Here is a 12,663-nt window from a genome sequence, read left to right on the forward strand (position 1 = left end):
CCTCTGCTGTGTTCCTTCTGTTGGATGTGTTGTCACCCCTGCAAATACTGCTGGAGATCCTTAGCGTGTGCAGGAGGCTGGGGAGGTGAATGAGTTAGTCCTGTCTTTTAAACAAGAAAACAGCTATGCCTGTGGGCTGAATTTAGGTCAGACTGGAAACTAGAACTCTGAAAATAAACTTTTCTCCCCCCGAATGGTGCTGCAAAAGCCTTGTATTCAGGTAAAGGCTTATAATTGTTTGAGCATTGGGAGAAAAAATTCTGCTGCTGCAAGGCAAGGTAGGAATTACTGGGTGAATGTTTTGTGCTACTGAAGTCTGTCCTGAACCTTTTTGTATTTTTTAAATAACTGATCATTTTGACCCTTCCGATTTCACTCTGAGCATGAACTTTTAATGGGGGCACTTTCCTGTTTGCCCCAAACCTGCAGACTGCGGTGTTTGTTTTCGATTGGGACCTTGTTGGCATTTCTGCTGAGCAAATACAGTTATCAGATGTATTCAGCTCTTAAAATTCAAGTGAGAGCAGCTTATGTGGCTGCAGGGATGTGCGTAGCAGAGAGGTGGAATAAAAGCTCAATTATTTTTCTTCTTTTTTTGTGTTGTTGGACAAACCTGCCAGAAACATGAAGGTTCTGCCACGTGTTTTCTGTAGCCAGCCAAATATTATGTTTTAAAGCATTCAAGGTCAGAGGAATGACTTGGGCTCAGCAATTCTTCCTCCTCGCAATAGCTTCTGCTGAATGTAGTCTTTAAAACTATGCGTGTGGGGGGCCAGATCCTGACCCCCGTTGCATCTGCTCTGCATTGCTACTGAAAATGCAGAGCGGGCAGAAAGCTGGCTTAGCTGGATTGCTGGAGATTACCCTGACCCAGTTTGTCAGCTGCAGGACAGGAGCCTGAGTGCCGGGGCACGGCAGAAGGAGAGGGGATCTTGCAGTGACATGCGTGTGTCTGGGGACTTGTTGGGTGGGATTGTGGCTGTCCCCTGTAGGTGTTCCAGCGGTCGGGTGGTCCTTGGCTGCTCTCACGGCAGGACTCTGGTCGTGGGCAGCAGCCAAAACCCTGTGTTCCAGCCTCTGAGTTTTTCTTTAAGGCTCTGACTAGGTTGGCTTCTACAGCCTTTATTTTGGTTTAAAATTGCTTTCTTAACAATAATTTTGCCTTGGCTGATTTATAAAATGTCTGCATGACTCAATAAAACATCTGCGCCGAGTTCACTTCTGATCGTCCACCTCTGGAATTCCAATTCTGCCTGTTCTGTTTGCTCACAAATTGAGAGTGGTCTGAGCTTTCTCAGAGGCGTGGATCCTGAAAGAGAGCGCAAGGAGGAAACCTCAGTTTTCATTACAATGTAATATTATAAAACATGCTTCTTTCTTTTGTAGTAATGGAGAAAAGATTGAAAACATGACCTGAATATACTCTACAGGCTCAGTAACTGAAAAGCAATGAATAAAGAACCAGAAATTCACTGAGTTCTTGGTTTGCGTGGGGTTTTTAACCTAGCATCAAGATTTTGGAGGTCTCATTTTCAGATATATCATTTGAAACAGGCACTGCTGGGGTCCTACTGAATACTGCAGGACAGCTGCTCCAGATTGCTGTGCATTTTCCCTGCTCATTAGTCCCTTAACCTGCCCAAGTTCCTTCTGTTTCTAACCCAAACCAATCTCTTCTGGATTTCATTTACTGAAGCTTGGAGAGCTCATCTATGTGCGGAAGCTCCCTTTGAGACTGCTTGGGTTGGTTGTGCTTGCATGACCTGACGGGGCAAGGATGGGTGCATTTCCCAGGAGAGAGGTCCCCAGGAGAGAGAGCAGGCCCCACCTGCTCTGGTGCTGCTTGCTGCAGGAGATGAGTGGGTTTCCTTCATGTCCTCTTCCAAAATCACATGATAAGTGGCAGTGTCTGGTAAGGTACCAGCCTGCTAGGACCAGTGGGGTGAAAAGGCACTGCACAGTTCAACACATGGTGTGTGATTTCAGGTGGCAGGATGGTACTGTTTCAGAGCACTGGTGTCTGCAATCTCCCCTTCTAGTATGTCCTGCTTTAGCTTTACAATCTAGTAGAGCTGATACTTCTCAGCTTTGAGTGGCCAGCCCACCGTTGCTCTTGGTGTCTCCTGGTCAGGTTTTCAAGATGGTGAATGGGCAGAAGTGCTGACTGAGATGACTTTCAATGACTTTTGCCGATAGCAAAGGGAATTGCACTTTTTCTCCCCTTCCTCTGCAATATTCCTGCAGGTTTTGTGCTGTTCCCTGCCCTTTTCATGCTTTGTGCTGTGCATCCTCATCAAAGCCCTGCTTGGGGATAACAGCAGACCCCTCATTCCCTCCAGCATCCATCCCTCACCTACTGGTGCAGGGAGATGTGGCTCCACTCTCCTCGCTCCTACGCATTCCCACTGCTGGTTCTGCTTCTCTACCTTCTCCTTTAAATAAGGACTTATCGCAGGTCTGAGCTCATCAATCACACCCAAACTATATTTTCCGGATTACTGCTATGGTGTCTTCCTTCTGTAACCCTTTTCACAGCCCCAGCTCAGTTCTCAACATGCAGGCTTTGTTTCTATGTAAGAATGGAATGGATAAAGCAGGAGAAGAAGGGAAATAAGGAAAGACAGACCAACACTGAAAGCAAAATGTGTGTAGGGCACATTTAATGTTATAGTACTTGACCAGAGGACTGGTGGCAAAGTTGCTGCATTAAATGAAATAAAGGCCATTTACCCTAGAAAGTTAAGAGGCATGGGACAGACAAGTAGGAGCCTTTTCATCCTCTTGGGGTTTCTTGTGTTCTGCCAGCTGCTAGAGTTGCTTTCCTGCCCATAGCCTGGGTTTGCCTGGTATTGGCCCTTGGCCTGGCTGGAAGTCCCAGGGGCATCCCATGAGACAGGAGGTTGTGATATGAAACCTCACATTCTTTGCAGACACATTGAGGTGTCTGAAACTGCAGAGTGGCACTTCTTAAAGGACACTAAGTAAGTTGTAGGGAGAGAGGAGGAAAATGCCCAACTTGGAGATTAAGTCTGACTCACCTGGAGGCTTTGAGAACTCCCCTCCCCCTTCTTCCCATCTAGGACTCCTAAATATGCTGGAAAAAATCTGCTCCAAAGTAATCATTGCTTCAGCTGAGCATTTCTGCCTGCCCAGCATTGAGAAAGGAGTCTCAGCAAAGTCCCCTTTTGCTATGTGAAACTGCTGCCACACTATTACAGCATGAGGGATGCATGGGTCCTGGGAAGACAAATTACTCTTCCAGCTGCGTGTCTCAAGCTGATGTTGTTTTGCAGTGGGGCTGTCAACAGCAGCTGGAGAGCCTTGATCCTGAGAAAGGATATATTAGTTGCTTGGGTTGGTTTTAACTATTTAATGCTTTGTCAGCAGCCTGATGTGTCACAGCACAGCTTGGAGATGAGATGTGACACTGTCTTGGAGCTTGAGGTCTGTCTGTCCGGGCCCAGGAAGATGGATGGCTTTGCGGTGTTGTTTGAAAGCTGCACTGACCTGTAAGTCTCTGTATTATTTACATAATTTTGTCTTTCTCTTTTACATCTGTATTTTATACATCCGTTATGAGGCAGTACCGCTTTTAGTGGCGAGCCAACTTTTTCTTCTAAAACACATGTTCCCTAAAGCCTTAGTGCTTTATTTCCTTTGTTCTGATTTATTGCTGTTGCCTTACCACATGTGCTAGGCACAGACAAGGAAAACTCCCCAAACCAACACAACAGCCCTCTCTACTCTCTTTCCCAGACCACATACATCAGGATTAACACACTGAGTCTATTATATCAAGCGATTCAACAATGAACTAATTTACCTTTAATTTCTTGGCTGCTTCCAAATAGAAATGCTGATGGAGAAGGAGTATCTGTAGGTTAATAGTGTGCAGATTGAGCTAAAACCCAATGAAAGCTGCTGTAGGAAACAGAAAGTTGGGATAGATGCTAAATCTGGAGAAAGAACAAGATTCTTAAAAAGTTAGGTTGACTTCATTTTGTAAATCTAACAAAGGATTTTGGGAGTATCATTTTTGTTTTTCTTCTGTCAATACCTAAAATGGCCATCTCAAAAAATGAACCCTCTTCCACGAAGGACTCTATGATATCTCAGGGTAAGCTTCAAGCAATTGCAGTTGCTGATCACTTAAAGAAACGTGCTGTTGCTTTGAAGATTGTAGAGGTGCTTGGGATAGAAAAGTTCTACTAAAGGTGGCTTTTCTGGAGGTTGTTCAGCGTTGGCAAAAGCAAAGGACTAAATTATTTTCACTGACGTTTATACTGAAGAGGGCATCACCTTTTCCTCCTTGTTAAATTTTTGTATCACCCTTCCACTGCTCTAATCTTTCCAATTGTAACAAGAAAGGGACCAGCGTGGGTAGGATGGTATTTCACAGGAAAGTAAATGTGCTCAGCTGTCTCAGAAGATCTAGGCTTGCGGAAAGGACTCTCCAAGGAAGGAATCTCCAACCAGAGGTTCTTCCCCAGTGGCAACCAGCCCTTAAATGGGGTCTAGGAGAGGTACAGCCAGGCTGCACCCCTTCTGGTCACGCAGCTGATTTGCCTTCACCTGTGCTCCCGGCACTGACCAGCTCCTTTCCCCAGGTGATCAGTCAGTGGTTCAGGTGGTGACTCAACAGCTCCCATACACTCCTCAAAGATAAAGCAACAGCTTAGAGGCTGAGCTGTGACTGTGAGTCTAGTAGATCTCAGCAGAGAAACTGGTTAAGAATGTGAAGGTTCTAAACCACCTCCTGCACTCTTAAGCACAGCCAGAGAATGTCTCGGTCCATACCTACAGTTGGTTTTGTTTCAATTCTTCAAAAATACTCCTATTCATGCCAGGGTTTCTGATGCACTGAATGCGTGTTGGATGCCTGGTGTCTGAGCTGCCTCCTTGGCAGGAGGATGTCTCTTTCTTTGCTACCTCCAGGACAGGTATGGGCAGAGCCCTCATCGTGACATTGTTCAGAACGCGGTGTGAATCATGAGCTGCTGAGACCTTCCAAGTTGTAGTTTACACAAAAGCCACACTTGGCCGTGTGCGCCAGGAGTAGAGCGGCTGGCTGAGCCATGTGCCATGTCAAAGTGCTGCTACCAGCACTGCAGAGGATTTGAGCAGCTTGCAGATAGGTAATTGCCACCAAATTTAACAACATTGGGATGAAGCCTCTGTCTTCCACAGACAGATATTCTGTGTTTGCACAAGCTGTGTGCAATGCAGAGTGCTGGTGTACCCTTTCCTCCAAGCACACCATTGGCTTTAGCAAAACCAAACTGACATTCTTCCACTTTCCCTAGTGGGGAAACAGATTGTGTCTCAATGCTCTGTGAGCACAAAGGTCCAATAAAACTGCATGATTGCAAGGGAGGGGATATCCTGACAGAGGGAATGCTATTAATATTTATCTTCTTTCTGTAAACCAACCCAAAAGCAGATTGTGCTCTGTCAGGTACCCTCGCACTGATCGCTGCTCAAGCTGCTCTTCTCTGCTCATTTTCTCCTTTTGAGGCACGCTATTGATGTGAAATTTGTTGTCATATTCAGGCCTGTTAACTGTGCTAGTTAACAAAGGAAGCATTCAAAAGCTGGCTCAGAGAGACTTTTTTCCTCCTTTTTAAATGGAAACCAGCTTCCCTAGCAAACCATATTATGGAATCTGCTCCCTTGAAACCAATATGAGGCAACAGCAGCAGTTGCAGCTAGTTGCAACATCTTGTCTTGCTAGATGGAGGCACACTGTGTTATAGGTGGTGCTGCTAGCAAAACTTTAGTGAAGGAGCCCTTCCACAACCTATCTAGTTGGGACCTGCAAACTTGTCTGAGATGAGCTAAGGACCCAGTTTTGCTTGGTTTCTGTGAAGCCAAATACTCAAGCTAAGTTCAGCAAAACTAAGCTTCAGTAACCCTGGACCTGAATTTGATAGAATTTGGCTCAAGTGGTTACTTTTACTGGAAACTGGGTCAAACTTTGACCCCAAACAAGCAGAGCTTTCTGATTCTAAACATCTTTGTGGTATTCATTTGAGAAAGTCAGAGACAGCAATGAAACAGCAAATCAGCGCTGGTGTGTAAAAGTGTCACCTAATTCCTAAAGGCAAAACCAAATTGTAATATAAAATGTGGTGTAAAAATCAGACCGCTGCTGTGATGAAATTCAGAACACAAATACTGTATCGATCACTGAGCATCTTTATAATTGTGTATGGTCATAAATTCCTTTGGAAAGGATTTTAAACCAGTTTCAAGTCTGATCTGAGCAGTGCTTACAGCGGAGTAGTTGGTACCAAAGTCCAGTGAATGACTGCAACCAGTATGGCATGTGAGTGCCTTGGAGGCATTCTCAAGGAGAGAACACTGTTTTGGGGCAGTAAAGTCAAACCCCACTTGCCTGGTTTAAACTATTCATGAGAAGATCTTTCTCAGAAAGCTTTAAAAGCATGGGGCCCTTTTTTGTTTTCTTAGAAAGCAGGAAATGAGTTTCAGCTCTGCTGTTAGCTGATTTCTTAGGTGACTTGCTTCCTAGGATAGCTTTTGGGGTCTGGAATGCTACAGAAATTATCTGAGGGCATTTTCAACACTTGAAAATTAAACTCAAATTGTTGAAAGTGTGCCAGCATTTAAATGAAAATTATTTTCTCCAAACGAACACTTGAAGACTTTGCACTTTTTTTTTAATCACAAGAACATTCTTAACCCAAACACCTTTGCTCTGTGGTTTCTGGAGTATTCAGCGTGCACTGCTAAGACCAGATGTGCTAAGGATGTAATTGAACTCTAGATCTTTGGCTAAAGACTACATGAGCAAGGAGAGCTAGTTTTTTGCCCGGTGCAGAGATGTAAGTAGGTGTAACAGCAAATACCATTCCTGCCTCTGTGCCCTGAGCTGTCTGGGCAGCAGTACTGGTGCAGAATTCTGCTGTGCAGGGAGGGTTGAAGCGTGGGGCCAAGAAACTGGGTCCTATGCAGGTCATGGCTGGAGTTGGGGTCTGGCCAGGACATTTCCTGCCCTGCAGATGTTCTGGTATTCAGGGGCTCCTCTTGGAGAGCCGTTGCTGTCCTCTGGTGGGCTTTCAGCCCTGCTGGGGTAGGGCTGCACTGTTGCCCCAGGCAGATGTTTGGTTTCAATTGCTGGGCTGGTAACTGGACACAGGAATGAAAAATTAGTCTGATGTCCATAAAAGCAGTGGCTGAGAGTTTCTGTCATTTCATAGGCTGAGATGAGGGAAGAATCAGAGAATATCCTGAGTTGGAGGGAACCTCCCCTGACGCAGCTCCATGCCATTCTCTCAGGCCCTGTCGCTGTCACACAGAGCAGAGCTCAGCGCTGCCCTCCACTCCCTGTGAGGAGCTGCAGCCTCCATGAGGCCTCCCCTCAGCTCCTCTGCTCTGGGTGAAGAAGAAGAGAAACAGGTAAAGGAGGCTGACCTGGCAGATGCCAACTGAGGATGATTTAACAGACCCCGTCTTGTCACTGTGTAGTGAATGAAGGAACCTGTGAATAGTCCTGTCGGCAGCACGCTATTACTGACTAACTGCAGGCACGGTGGGTCAGCACAACCAGTCCTTCCCCAGACATGAGCTTCTCACTTAACCGCAGGTCAGCAGTTGGTGCTGGTTTCGTGGCAGGGAGCCAGCGCTGTTGGTGTGCTCCCATGGGTGCAGAGCAGAAAGCCTCCCTGCTGGGAGTTGGGTGGTCGTTCATCTTTCGGATGTCATTAGTGCTACTCGCTCCATTAGCAAACCTAGCAACACTATGGATGTGGCAATCCTTCAGATGGGTGGAATACTCTTTTCCAAGACGTATTGCCATTGAAGGTAATGCTGTTCCCCTCAGCTTGTTTCTGCCTACCTACCCAGGCCAGGCTCAAGCTGGAAATGTAGAAATATGAGAGGAGATAGGATACCCCAGAAGCTTATGCTGGCTTGGAAAAGGATGTGAAGCACGTCCAAATAGGAGTAGTCTGGAAAGAGTTTGTGTTGGTCTGTTATTTCATTATTAGCTAAGAGATGTGAGGTTTCCTTTTCTAGATGAGCACATTTCAGCTGTTACATAAGATGGCAATTACTCCTTGAGAGATGGAACAGTTCTGCTAATTTAATGAGTTAGCCTTGCAAATTAACTTGCATCCACCGTTGAAAAGGCCTTTTTCAAGTCTCACACGCATGTTTTGGACCTCTTGATAAAGCTAGTAGCATGCTAGTCTTTCACAAGCAGCAAGACCTTCAAAAGCATGCAAGTTATTGCTGGCATGTTGTATTCTTGACATGCCAAGGAAACATGGATTTTTTTTCACACAAACAGGCCAATCAAAATAGCTCCTTAGCAAGCTCTGTAAGAACTCCTGGGCCCCAAGAAGGTAAAAGGCACAAGCAAATCTTTGCTTCTGAATTAGTTTTCCTAGATGGATTGTGCTGTCACACATTGGGTAGTTCATTTGCACTGGTTTGGACCTCTGATGAATTATGGGGATAGTAAAGGATGAAAAGGAAGTAAAAAAAAGAGGACTAGGAGATAATTTGGATATTTGATCTTTTAAGTATTATCATCAAATGCAGACTGTGACAAACTGCAGGCACTTTTGGAAGTTCTCTTTACGAGCTGTTAACTGGCAGGTGAATGTAGGTGTTGAGAGGAAAGGGAGCTCTGCTGAAAGCATGGGGTGGTGCTGAAGCAAGGTGACTGGAGTGTCCTCACATGTCCCGACACTGCAGCAACCAGATCGTGCTCTACAACCCACAGGTATTGGAGGCTGTTTTGGAACTCCCTATTAAGGACTATGTATGCTGACTGCAGTATCTAGGCGAAGGCAATTGGATATCACAGCTGTGGCCTCAGCTCAGTGTTTCTCTCTGAGCTGGTGTTACTGTGTAGGGCTCTTATTATGTATTAGATTACCAAAACCAAATAATGACACCCACCAAGGCTGAGCCCTGTGATTACTGTTGAAAAATTAGAGCCCGGTCTTGGCTAGCACTTGTCTTTGGCAGTGTACAATAACATTTTTCCATACAGCCAAGGGGATTTTTAACAGAAAAGAGATGGAAAGCATACATAAACATTGACGCTTTCTGCACACCCACATCCTTAGCTGCTCCTTTGGGTTGTATTTTTACAGGTTTGGTACCCGTGCCAAATTCAGTTGTGCTTGCTGCTTGGGCTTGGAGGGGGCACAGCCACCTACTTCCAGCTTTGTTTTGGCCCCAATAGTCATTAAGGCTTCCACAGATTTATGTGAACAATTACTGATAACTGTGTTTTTTCTCAGGGCAAGGGTAGTTCTTTTGGAAATGCTTCCTCCTAGGGAAAACATCAGGGGAGAGGCTACTTCTGTGCCAACAAGCTCCCCTGCAACCAAGTGCTCTTACAGCTGTGTTGATGGCTAGTGCAACACAGTCCTAGAGACAGTGCTGCTCCGTGGTGTGCATCGGATCTATGTGAACCACTGACACAAAAGCTCACACTGCCTTCCCTTTTTCTTTTTTAACCTTGCCTTTAAGAATTGTCCTTTTCTCTCCTTTGGCGAGCAGCAAGAAGGAGCCCTGATTGCGGTGCCAGCACAACAGCAGACAGCAGGGGAGGAAATCGAGGCGAGCACCCCTGGTGCACATGTGGATGGCTGATGCTGCCATTTCCTATTTTTATCCTGATTCACCGCTCCTGGGAACGTAAGCCAAGTTTTCTTTTTCTTTCCAAAAAGAACATTCGGCAGGGTAACATTCGGCATCACAAGCTGGCCTTGAGATGGGGTTTGCTCCGGCTTCCCTGCTGAGCCGCTGCGCACAGCTTGTTTCTAAAACACGGCTCAGGCACTGCTAGTTGCCGTGCTGTCACAGGGGCTGATCCAGCACAGAACCTGCTTGGCATTCTTGCGGAGAAATCACCCAGTGCCGCAACTCACAATTTATTATTGATTGCATATTAATATCCAAAAAAGGCAATAAAATCCACTCTGTGTTTTTACAGAAGGAAAAAAAAAAGTACTACAAGCTGAGCGGTGCAAATCTGGAGAAGTCCTTGGCTGGCGCAGAGCTGTGCGCAGTGCTGCTTCTCCCTTAATTACAAGCAGTTTAAAACCATCTCCTTCCTTCAAAGGAGGATTTTGTTCGGTGTTTGCCTTCGTTTTAATCTCACGAACGTGATGCTCTCTTGGAACGCGTCCCTCGCGCTGTAACAGCAAGACGTGCTGCTGCTTTTGTCCCTGCCACTTGGGAAAGGCGCAGCTCCTGCTGCTTGTCCCTGCGGCCATGGGGCTGTTACTGTCAATACACCACCCTTTAAAGGGAAAGAAAACAGAACAAAACCCAACAGCAGCCTTTTCCCCCCCCAAGATTTCCTATCTTTTTTTTTCTCTTGTGTTTAAGCCAGGCTGTGCAAGTGCTCCCTGAAAATGGGTGATTTAAAATGTACTGCGCTGCATTGTAGAGGAAAGCTCGTTATTCAGCATACTAATTATTTCTGACTCCCTGTATTTATGAAATGCCGTGTAATAACTAGCTCACCACAATGCAAATAGCACAAAATCAGTGCCTTTTATCATTTTGGCACTTTAGTGCATAAACATATTCCAGAGTCTCTCGGGGGAAGGGGGGGAGGGGAAGGAGGGGAGTTACTGGGAATTAAATAATGTTTTTATGACTTCTGAAATACGGCATTGGATTTCATAATCTGCAACGCTCCGTGTACGTAGTCCATGTTATGCCTTTTATTGGTCTCAGTGGCTTACATTGCAAAGGTCAGCTGCAAAGAGAAGATGTACAAAGGCTGTTTTGTGGAACAGGGAGGACATCCTTAGGACGAGTTGTAATTGCATACTTACGCCATGCTGGGACGCCAGAACTTATCCACAGCTACTTTTGTTTCAGGGAGAGTGAAAGCTGGGTTACAAGGTGCTTGCTAACTGAGGCTTCGTGGTCAGCATATATCACTAGTGGATGAGTCTGGCGTTTGTCAAGCCCCAGAACATGATGAACAACCCATTACCACCAGAGTAATGGAGAGGTCTGAACGTCCACAAATGACAACCGGGAGCAATTGAAGTATGATGGGGAAGGAGGATGGGCTGCAGCTCCAGGTGAGTTTCTGGGGAGTTCCATGTGGTCTCCAGGAACAACGGGCAGGTGGTTCCTAGAATGTGCAATTCCATAAAATACTGTCCATAAAACCAGGGCTTATGGGCTTCTTGGTAAGTTTGCTTGATACTACAAAGAGTTGCGGATCGCGTGCTTTGGTGCTGGGAGAAGTGTCTGCTGGCAGTAGTTATCTAGCATCTTGTTGGTAAGAGGCAGAGTGAAGCACATAAAGCTTCAGAAAACCTTAAATTGACATCGAAAATTAAAGAAAGCCACAGCTGCTGGTTGCAGGAGATGTTGGGCAACTGAGCATGTTGGTGGGTTTCCCTCACTGTGTGACAGGGACTAGCTAGTGTTAGCAGCCTTGGGGAGGCTTAGTAGTGTTTTAGAGCTGCCAGCTCCCTGTGCATGTGCACAAGTCCTAGAAAGGGCCCTGAAGTCCTGGTGGATCCAGCTGGGTCCTGCTTAGTCTGAATTTACAGCTCTTGGCAGACTTGGGTGACGTGCCATTTCTTCCGTGCTTTACCTGTTGGCCTTAAAAATTACAAGGAGTGTGAAGCAATGTGTGTTTTGCTGGAGCTGAGGAGCTGATTTTCCATTTCCATGTTAAGATATTGTTTTCTGCATTTCAGAAACAGACCCACAGTCTTCAGATTCTTTAACCATATAACATTTTTCTAAACAAAAGCCTCGCGGAAAGTGAAGTTTTGTAAATGATGCAGAAGTGAAGTAATGATATTTATCATTCCAAATGTGCAACTACTCTGACTTCCTTTTTCTTTCCCTGTTCAGGTGAAAAGAAGAATTGGATCAACAGCTGATACTGAGAGAGGCAGGAGGTTTTCACTCCCTTCAAGACTCCATATTGTATGTTTTTCCAGACTATCCTATAAATAAAAAGTCATTAAGATACAGTGCCCCTGGCTATAATATCCAAGGATAAGTATTTGAGATGCAATGAGAGATGCTCAGGGAATTGATAAGTCTTTAGGAGAAAAAATTTCTTGAGATCAATTTCCTGATTCAATACTGAAGTCTTCCTATCATACAAAAAGTAATGTGATTGTCCATGGCTCTAATAAAATCTCAATTTTTTTTTTCTACCAAGCTTTCATCTATAAAAATCAAATTTATCCAGCATTAGTCTGCATTTTGAAAGAAATGGCTTTCTCTTGATATGATATTAATCCGTTATGATGCATTAATATGGGAGAACAATAATTTGTTGCATTTTTTTCAAACAGAAATGATCAGCTGGGAGATAGGCATAATAATTGTCTTTGTCCTTCATTGTCACAGGCCATTAGCTAATGAATTTAAGCTGTTCTTGGCTCTTGCTCCAATAAGAAAACTACATTAGAGATCGTGTAGCCTCAGTGTTACATAAAACCTTTCTGTGGGTTTTATTTTGGTCTCACTGAGGTGATTCTGCAGTGCACTGAGAAATGCATCATGACTTCGCAGCAAACAATGAGGTCAACATTAACTGATGTAGTGGGTCTAGCAAACTGAAGTCCATCTACAGCGAGTAACGTTGCCAGAAGCTACAGCCTCTTTGTTTGGTTCCTTCTAGCCAAACAAGTCTAG

The 12,663-nt window shown here is 45.1% G+C and overlaps 2 long non-coding RNA genes across 6 annotated transcripts in view; one reads left to right on the top strand and one right to left on the bottom strand.

Annotated features, from left to right (window-relative positions):
- Window positions 1-11,986, top strand: part of LOC101749734 — a 47,142-nt gene extending 35,156 nt beyond the window's left edge. For 3 of the 5 annotated variants that reach the window (XR_005859072.2, XR_001464096.4, XR_005859071.2), the window contains 4 exons: window positions 3,388-3,509; window positions 9,535-9,672; window positions 10,870-11,078; window positions 11,869-11,986. This is a non-coding gene — a long non-coding RNA (uncharacterized LOC101749734). Of the gene's footprint in view, window positions 1-3,384; window positions 3,510-9,534; window positions 9,673-10,869; window positions 11,079-11,868 lie in introns of all 5 variants that reach the window. The other 2 variants (XR_001464095.4, XR_005859070.2) reach the window with 2 other exon arrangements.
- Window positions 284-4,966, bottom strand: LOC121110488. The gene is made up of 3 exons (XR_005859073.1): window positions 4,798-4,966; window positions 3,824-3,921; window positions 284-1,309 (listed from the first exon to the last, which is right to left on the bottom strand). It is a non-coding gene; the product is annotated as an uncharacterized LOC121110488 (long non-coding RNA).
- Window positions 11,987-12,663: the final 677 nt, after the last annotated feature.

This window comes from Gallus gallus, chromosome 3 (assembly GCF_016699485.2).
Source record: "Gallus gallus isolate bGalGal1 chromosome 3, bGalGal1.mat.broiler.GRCg7b, whole genome shotgun sequence".
Classification (NCBI taxonomy): Eukaryota; Metazoa; Chordata; class Aves; order Galliformes; family Phasianidae; genus Gallus; species Gallus gallus.